General features: G+C 39.9%; 1 pseudogene; it reads left to right on the forward strand.

The window, feature by feature from the left end:
• Positions 1-7718: 7718 nt before the first annotated feature.
• Positions 7719-8470, forward strand: LOC103254376 (annotated as a pseudogene).
• The last annotated feature ends 395 nt before the right edge of the window (positions 8471-8865 follow it).

Genomic DNA, 8865 nt, shown 5'->3' on the forward strand with positions numbered 1-8865 from the left:
GCTGTCCCTGCAATAAGATGATTTTATCCCTAAAAGCAACTAATATCAATTTTAAGGATCCCTGAGTAAATTTCACCTGATAAGCCTCTGATATTTGCAAAGTGAAATCACTCTGAGAAAGGAATGTCAGCACTGGAAAGCACGCTAGGCCATCTGGCCCAACCTGTGACTTTTCAGATGAAGTTAATAAAAGGGCTCTCACTTCTTCCTTTCCTTCAAACCCCCAAATTCAACTGGTTCCAAATTCTTAAACTTTTACTTTCTAAATATTTCTCGAATTTGTCTTTTCTTTGTTCCCTACTGCCATTGTTTATTCATAGTAGTATCAGATTCAATCTGGAAGACTGGTTTTTCTATCCTTTTTACTTTATTTAAACCCATCGTTCATACAACCTCCAAGTTCAGTATTTAAAAAGCGAGTCTTGGCCGGGCTCGGTGTCTTAGCCTGTAATCCTAGCACTTTGGGAGGCTGAGGTGAGTGGATTGCCTGAGCCCGCGGGTTCAAGACCAGCCCCGGCAACTTGGCGAGTCCTCATCTCTACCATAAAATAAAAGTAGCCAGGCGTGGTAGCGCGTGTCTGTAGTTCCGGCTACTCGGAAGAATCGCTGGAGCTCAGAAGGTCGCCACTGCACTCCAGCCTGGGTGAAGGAGTGAGACTTAACTCAAAAAAAAAAAAAAAGTCTTGAAATGATACTCAGCATCATGAATCATTAGGGAAATGCAGATTAAAACTATAACAAGATGCCACCCCATACCTGCTAGGCTAGCCATATATAATTTAAAAAATAACTAAACAGAAAACAAAAAGTGTTGCCAAGGATGTGGAGAAATTGGAACCCTCACACCTGTAGTGCTGCCATGGGAAACAGCTTGGTGGTTTCCTAAAAAGAGTTACCCTGTGACCCAGCATTTCACTCCTAGATACTACAAAAAATCCTGGAAACAGACACTCAACAAACACTTGTACATAAAAGAAACTGAAAACAGACACCTAAACACCGTGTACACCTGCACTATTCACATCAGTCAAAAGGTAGAAACAGCCCCCACGTTCATCAAGGAATGCCTGGATTAATACAATGTGATATATTCATACAATAGAATAATATTTAGCCACTCAAAAGTGTGGTTGATGCTGCAGCTTGGATGAACCTCAAAAGAATTATGCTAAGCGTAAGAAACTAGAACAAAAAGTCACATACAGCATGGTTCCATTTATATGAAATATCCAGAATAGGCAAATCCATAGAGACAGAAAGCAGATTAATGGTTGTCAGAAGTTGGAGGAGAGCAGGAGAGCGACTGTTTAAAGGGTACAGGCTTTCCCTGGAGGTGTTAAAAATGTTTTGGGAACTTGATATCAGTGGTGGTGGCAAAACATAGTGAATATACTGCACGCCACTGCATCGTACACTTTAAGATGGTTAATTTTCTGTTATATTGATTTCATCTCATTTTTTAAAAGACAAAAAAAAGAAAGAAAGAAAGAAAGAAAGTGGACAAGGGAGGAATAAAAGAAGGTTAGAGTGATGCAATGTGAGGAGGACTCAACCTGCCTTTGCTGGCTTTGAAGGAGGAAGGAGGGACCATGAGCTAACAAATGCACCTGCCTTTAGAAGTTGGAAAAGGAGGGAAAATAGATTCTCTTCTAGAGCTTCCAGAAAGGACTGCAGCCCTGCCAGTGCTTTGAGTTTAACCTAGTGAGACCTGTTTCAGATTCCTGACCTACACAATAGTAAGATAATAAATCTGTGTTGTTTAAACTGCCAAAACAGAACACAAAAGCAAAAAAACATGTACATTTTAGCATACAACACCTCTCCCAGCCAAAACTTTTCCAAGAAACTCCATTGCCATTAGGAGACAATACAAGCTCTTCATCATGGAATGTAAGTCACACCCAGATTTGATTCCCACCATCTACTCTAGGAACCTTGTTCGTCACACCTTTGCCAGTGCCACACTTTCCAGACCTTCTCTTCCAGTACCCTTGGTCTGGTTATTGTCAACTCCTTTAAGACTTAGTTCAGATCACTCCCTTTCAGGCCATGTTAAGTTTTCTTCCTCATGCTTCATATATCTTAGAAGTGCCTCCTTTGACTTCTGTGCTGCTGATGTGCCTCCTGTAGTCAAGATATATCAAGATATTTGAAGCCTCGAGACCTATATGGCACTTCCCCCAATTCCCACAGAGAGTAGCACTTGTACAGTTTGTTGAATGAGGCCAGTGGTTCATGCCTGTAATTCCAGTGCTTTGGGAGGCTGAGGTGGGAGGATCACTTGAGACCAGCTTGGGCAACATAATGAGACCCAGTCTCAAAAAAAGAAAGAGAGAGAGAGAGAGAAAGAGAGAGAGAGAGAGAGAGAGAGAGTGAGAGAGAGAGAGAAAGAAGAAGAAGAAAAATAACCAGGCATATTAGCATGAACCTAGCTACTTGGGAAGATTCCTTGAGTCTGGTAGTTCAAGGCTGCAGTGAGCTACGATCATGCCACTGCAATGTGGGCTCTGTCTCTTAAATAAGAAAAAAAAAAGTTTATTGAATGGATAAGTGAACAAAATTTAGTCCAGAGAGGTGAAGTAGCATACAAGGGTTATTAGCAAAATGGGAGTCAGTCTTTTCCCATGGCTGGGGCTCTTATAAGCTGCCTAGTAATATTCTGGAAGGAAAATTTGCCCTGTAAGTATATCAGATAGTTCTACTCAAGACCTAGTGTTTGTGGACCAGAATAATTTAAGAAAATATGACTTTTTCTCCCTGTATTTTTCCTTTCCTAGTTCCACAAGAGTAATCAAGCCTGTTGGTGGTTCTTTTGGCTTGGGGAAGTTGAGTTATTGAACCAAAAGCAGAAGTTGTCAGTAAGAATTTCCCTTACTGGCTTTTGTTTTTCTAAAACCTCAGCTTTGACAAGTTCATGGTAAATTCCTTAAAGAACAATTAGAAGGGGAGAGATTTTTTTTTCTCTGTAGATCAAAATAAAAGGTCAAAGATGTATAAATGTTTGCAGTAGGTGAAGCGGGAGAAGGAAAATCCATACTCAATTCCATGATCAAGGCCCATGCAATTGGAAAGACCTGGCGGAGGGTACAAGTGATAGTTGGCAGGGTACTCCACCCATGATGCAGACATAAAGAGATGCTTGTTCCAGAAGCACTGTGGGCTTGGCTAATGAGGAAGACAGGGGCACCAGGGAGAAACTGACTACTGAGGTCTTTCCCCTAATTCCCGTGTACTGCCTAGCCTCTTGGATTCAGGTGTTTTCTTGTATCCTGGTATGCCGAGAAGGGGCCTTGGGCAGATGGGTGCCCCACAAATTAGAAGGAAAGGGGCTAGGAATTGTATTTAGTTTAATCTAAGTGGAGGGGAGAACCCATTTTAATCTGTACTTTTTGCATCTCTGAATTTGTAAGCTAAGATACATACTCTCTTAAATATGGATAAATAGATAAAAGCATCAAGCTATGGGGGGAGGGGACTTTTAAAGATCCCCTTACCCCCAAGTATCTCTTCTGGGAGTCTGCTTCAGTGTTGGAAATGATCACATTTTAGCTTTTTAAAAGTTATTATTTTAATAAAGTCACCGAAGGAGGCAACGGTGTATGTTGGAAGGACTGCTGCATAGGAAGCCAAGGCTTGGGTCATTTCCCAATGGCGTTGGACCAAATTGTGAAGGAGGTAGTTTGCCTTTGATGTTAGACTTCTGGGTGGTGCTTCTGTTCTGATCCTCTGCCTATGTCCATAATAAGCTGTGCTGTCAGGCATTTTCTGTCCTTATAAAAGTCTAGGAGACAACCCTGGACAGGTTTCAGAGAACCTGCTCTGCTTCCAGGTACCTGAGTTAGGAGAGGTGGCAGAAATGAATGTGACACATCAAATCATTACCAGACATCAATGCTGTAGTACAGGGTCATTTATCAAGTTATCCAGTCACTTAAGAACACAGTATTTGCAATGGAATGAATGTTTGTGCTTCCCAAATTCATATGTTGAAACTGTAATCCCAATGTGATGGTACTTACAGGTGAGGCCTTTGGGAGGTAGTTAGGTCATGAGGGTGGAGCTCTGTAACAAGGTGACCCCAAATCTGAGGGGGCTTGCACATGCTTTTTACCTTTTTCAAAGAAGTCACCTGGAGATCTAGCAGGGAAAGACATCAGTTTAGTAAAACTTTCGGAAGGCACCGATGGCAGCCAGTCAGTGAAGTAACTGTCCTTTAGGGCAGTATAGCAAGCGGTTTTATAAGCAAGCAGGTTTATTAGTCAAATTTTGATCTGGTGTTTACAGTTACATCTATTAAGTGTGCTTTCAGCTTTGCTTGGTCACTTGCATCCCAAGACTCATTACTGGGAGTGTGCGTACCCTTCAGGGACCAGCCTTGACCATAGACCACTCTTTAAGGAAAGGGGGAAACAGTCCATGTCTGGGCAATACTCCACGAGCACGCTTGAATTTTATTAGTGTTCTTAGAAAGATGGGCCAGAAAGCTAGCTAGTTCTCTTTCTGCCCAGCTACACTGACATCCTGATCTCAGACTTCTAGCCTCCAGAACTATGAGAATATAAACGCTTGTTTTTTGTCACTCATTCTATGGTAATTCACTATAGCAGTCTGGATGGGTGAAGATAGTATTCCAAGGGAACAGCCATTAGGAAGGAAAGATTATGATGAAATGGGAGGAGGAGGAAGTTGTCAGGAAGGGTGAGGACTGTAGGTTGAGGGACCATGTGAGGAAATGTGTGGCTGTCCAGTAGACTGTTCAGAACCAATACAGTAGAAGAACCAGAGCCCTTGAGTTAGACAGAGGCAGTGCCTGAGTCAGCTTGTGCTGCCATAACAGAACATCGTGGACTGGATGACTTAAGACACAGAAATTTATTTTCTCACAGTTCTGGAGGCTAGAAGTTTGAGCTCAGTGTGGCAGCATGGTTTTCTCCTGGTGGGTACCCCCTTCCTGACTTGTAGGCAGCCTTCTCGATGAAATCTCACATGGTCTTTCCTTGGTGCACATAAAGAGATGGAAGAGAAGGAGAAGGGGAGGAGAGAACTTCCTCCCTTCTTCTTCTTATAAAGTAACCAATCCCATCAGATTAGGGCCTCACCCTTATGACCTCATTTAACCATAATTACCTCCTAAAAACACAGTCACGTTGGGATTTAGGGCTTCAATATATGAATTTTTGGGGTGGGGTGGAAGTGGGACACAATTTAGTACATAACAGGCGGAGAGAGAAAAAAGGTGGAAAAACAAATAACTTATCTCCCAATTTCACCTTCTGTGACAACCGCTTCTCCATAATACTGTCCTCCCTAAAGAACAACAAATTCGCTTGCTTTTTCTAATAGAATTAGGAGCATGTAGAGTATACAGCACTTTTGTTTCACATGAAAGACGTGTTTTGAAATAACCAATAGCGAGCTAGAAGGGAGGAAGTACTTTAGCAATCCAAATGCAGTTCTAGGGTACTGTAACTCACAAATGTGGGATTACTTACCAACTGCTGAAAATTCAAGGGTACTATTGTGTAGATTACACATAATAAAGTTCACCAGCTTTGAGAGGTGTGACCTGCTTACTGTCCAACTGACGATAAAATCTAATGCTTGTCAAAGAGAATGCTTTTGTTAGTTCTCTTTTTATAGTTCAGTGTTCATGTCATCAGAAATAATTTGCATGTAGGTCACAGATTTGTATCTGTTGCTGAAGTCAAATTACTGGCAAAGAGGATTGTGGGCAAGGAGAAGTTTTGCATGGTGCCATTGTGCAAGTGTGTTGCTATCAGAGTCTGAAAATCAGCCATCACCTGAGAGTTGACAAGTTGAGGTGCTGGAAGTGTGACTTCCAATTTGGAGTCAGTTTGTCACTTTCAGTAACATCAAAATACAACTTGTGGACTAGCAGCTGATATTGACAAAATATTCCTCACTTAGGTAGAAGGTAGGTCTTTATTCTTTTTGAGATGATCCCAGTCAGACTTGTTTCAGAGGAGTTTTATTACGATTGCCCAAAGCAACTTTTGTAGCTTATGTTAATTGAAGTTTAATGAGACATCAAAGATAAAACAATATTCCTCATGAAAATTTTGTAAAAAGAGTAGGGAAAGGTTTCATGCACTTCTTTGTAACTGAGGCCATGGGCTCATGCCATCCCCAAATAAATATTTCAAGAATAAAGTGAAATAGTACCCTGAGAGTCTAATTGCTCTCCTTTGGTGTAATGATCACATAATCTCTTGTTTCCTCTCTACCAGGTGGGTTTTATTTGAGTGGATGAAGAGATAGCTTGTTTCTGCTTGGGCAGAGGTCCACAGACCAGATGGCAGGTAATACCTGAATTCAGGTGTCTATTCCACCATTCTTTGTTTCCTATTTTTAACTAAATCACAGTAACCAGAGGATTATAATAAATATAACTTCATAAACTTGACCACATAAATATATATATACATATATTCTTGCCCCCCCCATAAGAAAAACTGAAAGACAAATGGCAACCCGGACAAAATAATTACAACTTATGAAAAAAGCTAATTTCTCAAATGCAGCTGATTGTCATCATTCACGGTAGTTACATTCTATCACATTGCTGAGAATTTTGAATTAGTGAATATTGAACTACTGCATCTAGGAAAAATACACAATTCGCTTCTCGTGAGAGTCTTTGGTCAGAACATTTTCCTCTACCAGTCAATACTTAACTTCATTTTATGTTGGCACCTTATCTAATATAGATTGTTGAATCATCAACATTGAACTCATGGGCAACTGCACTGTAACTTGTGCTAAAGGAAATTTCTCTAACACAAAGATTTTCTCCATAAGGCACATCACAGTCGTTTTGTACTCAGAGACACTAAACAACACTTCAGTACTTAGGGGCCGTACTAATCAGCGAAATCACCAATAAAAATCACAAAAATGTGGAAAATGTGGCAGCAAATAGACCATGAAAAAGACATTTGTTTACAGTATGAGAGCTGGAACAGGAAGGTAGAGCATTGTCTTGTTTGACATTGGCTGGGAATGTGTTCACCAGCTGCTCTGTGTGTGCACTTGTGAGTGACCATGAGAGCCCTGTGAGTATTGACTTGAGGATTACAGATCCTTTCGTGAGTAGGTGAGTTTGTAAAAATGAATAATGAGAATTGATTGCATATAGAAGGGTTTATAAAAAGTGATAAGGAAAAGACCACCTGCCTGATAGAAAAATGGGCAAAGGCAAGAACTGACAGATCACAAAACAGCAAAGACAAATGACTCCTAAATATATGAAAAGATTCTCAACCTCCCTCATAACAAGAAAAAGGTAAATTGAGTTAAAATTATATTGAGATGCCATTTTTCAACCTATCAGATTGGCAAAGATAAAGAATGTTAATCAAATACTCTGTTGGAGAGGTAATGAGGAAATAGGCACTCTCATGCTTTGCCTGTGGGAGTGTAAAATGATACGATATCAAATACCTTACTCTCTTTCCTCCAGCCATTGCACTCCGATAATTTATTCTCTCTATATATTTGTATCCATGCAAAATGACATAGGTATAATGTTGCTTATTTCAGCATTGTTTATAAAGGTAAAAGTCTTAATGATAGTCTAAATGGTTATCAATAACTCTGATTTAAGACCATGGAATACTATACAGCCTTATGAAAGATTGGAACATCTCATTGAGATATATTGAATTTAAAAAAGAATGCACTCTTTTCCAGCTGGAACCATGGAGGGTGTTGAAGAGAAGAAAAAGAAGGTTCCTGATGTGCCAAAAACCCTTAAGAAAAAAATGAAGGAATTTTGTAGAGCTGAAGATAAAGCACCTGAGTAAGAAGTTTGCCCCCCAAAATGCTTCAAAAGACAAGGAGGAAGCTTATCTATGAAAATGCTAAGCACTATCACAAGGAATATAGGCAGATGTACAGAACTGAGATTCGAATGGCTAGGATGGCAAGAAAAGCTGGCAACTTCTATGTACCTGCAGAACCCAAATTGGTGTTTGTCATTAGGATCAGAGGTATCAATGGTGTGAGCCCAAAGGTCCGGAAGGTGTTGCAGCTTCTTCGCCTTCATCAGATCTTCAACGGAACCTTTGTTAAGCTCAACAAGGCTTCAATTAACATGCTGAGAATTGTAGAACCATACATTGCATGGGGATACCCAAATCTGAAGTCAGTAAATGAACTAAAATCTGAAGTCAGTAAAAGAACTAATCTACAAGCGTGGTTATGGCAAAATTAATAAAAAGATAATAGTTTGATTGCTCTACCTCTTGGTAAATATGGTATCATATGCATGGAGGATCTGATTCACAAGATCTATACTGTTGGAAAACACTTCAAAGGGGCAAATAACTTCCTCTGGCCTTTTAAATTATCCTCTCCCTGAGGTGGAATGAAGAAAAAGACTACTCATTTTGTTGAAGGTGGGGATATTGGCAATAGGGAAGTCCAAATCAACAACTTACTAGAAGGATGAACTAAGATGTCTGCCATGATTATTTTTGTTAACTGATGAGTTAATAAACAATGCCTGCTTTCCAATGGAAAAAAAAAAGGAATGGAGTATGTTGTCACTGTGGGGATGTGTGGGTGTGTATGTGTGTGTCTATATGTGTATTTACAGTTTAAATGGCATATACAGTTTAAATATTCTTCTGATGTCCAGTTCATTTTATTTTAGTTAAGGTCATATACAATAGTCCATGAGCACATCTGGGTACTTGAGAATGATACCAAAGCTTTATTTTCCTTATCTCCTCCTCCTCTAAATTTAAAGTTTTTAACTTTTATGAATATACATTTCTAGATAGGAAGTAGGAGAGTGTTTGAGTATGCACTATCTTGCCTTAGCCTACCAATCTATATATTATT

This window comes from Carlito syrichta, unplaced genomic scaffold, assembly GCF_000164805.1.
Source record: "Carlito syrichta isolate Samal-C Ts95f unplaced genomic scaffold, Tarsius_syrichta-2.0.1 Scaffold277477, whole genome shotgun sequence".
In the NCBI taxonomy this organism is placed as follows: domain Eukaryota; kingdom Metazoa; phylum Chordata; class Mammalia; order Primates; family Tarsiidae; genus Carlito; species Carlito syrichta.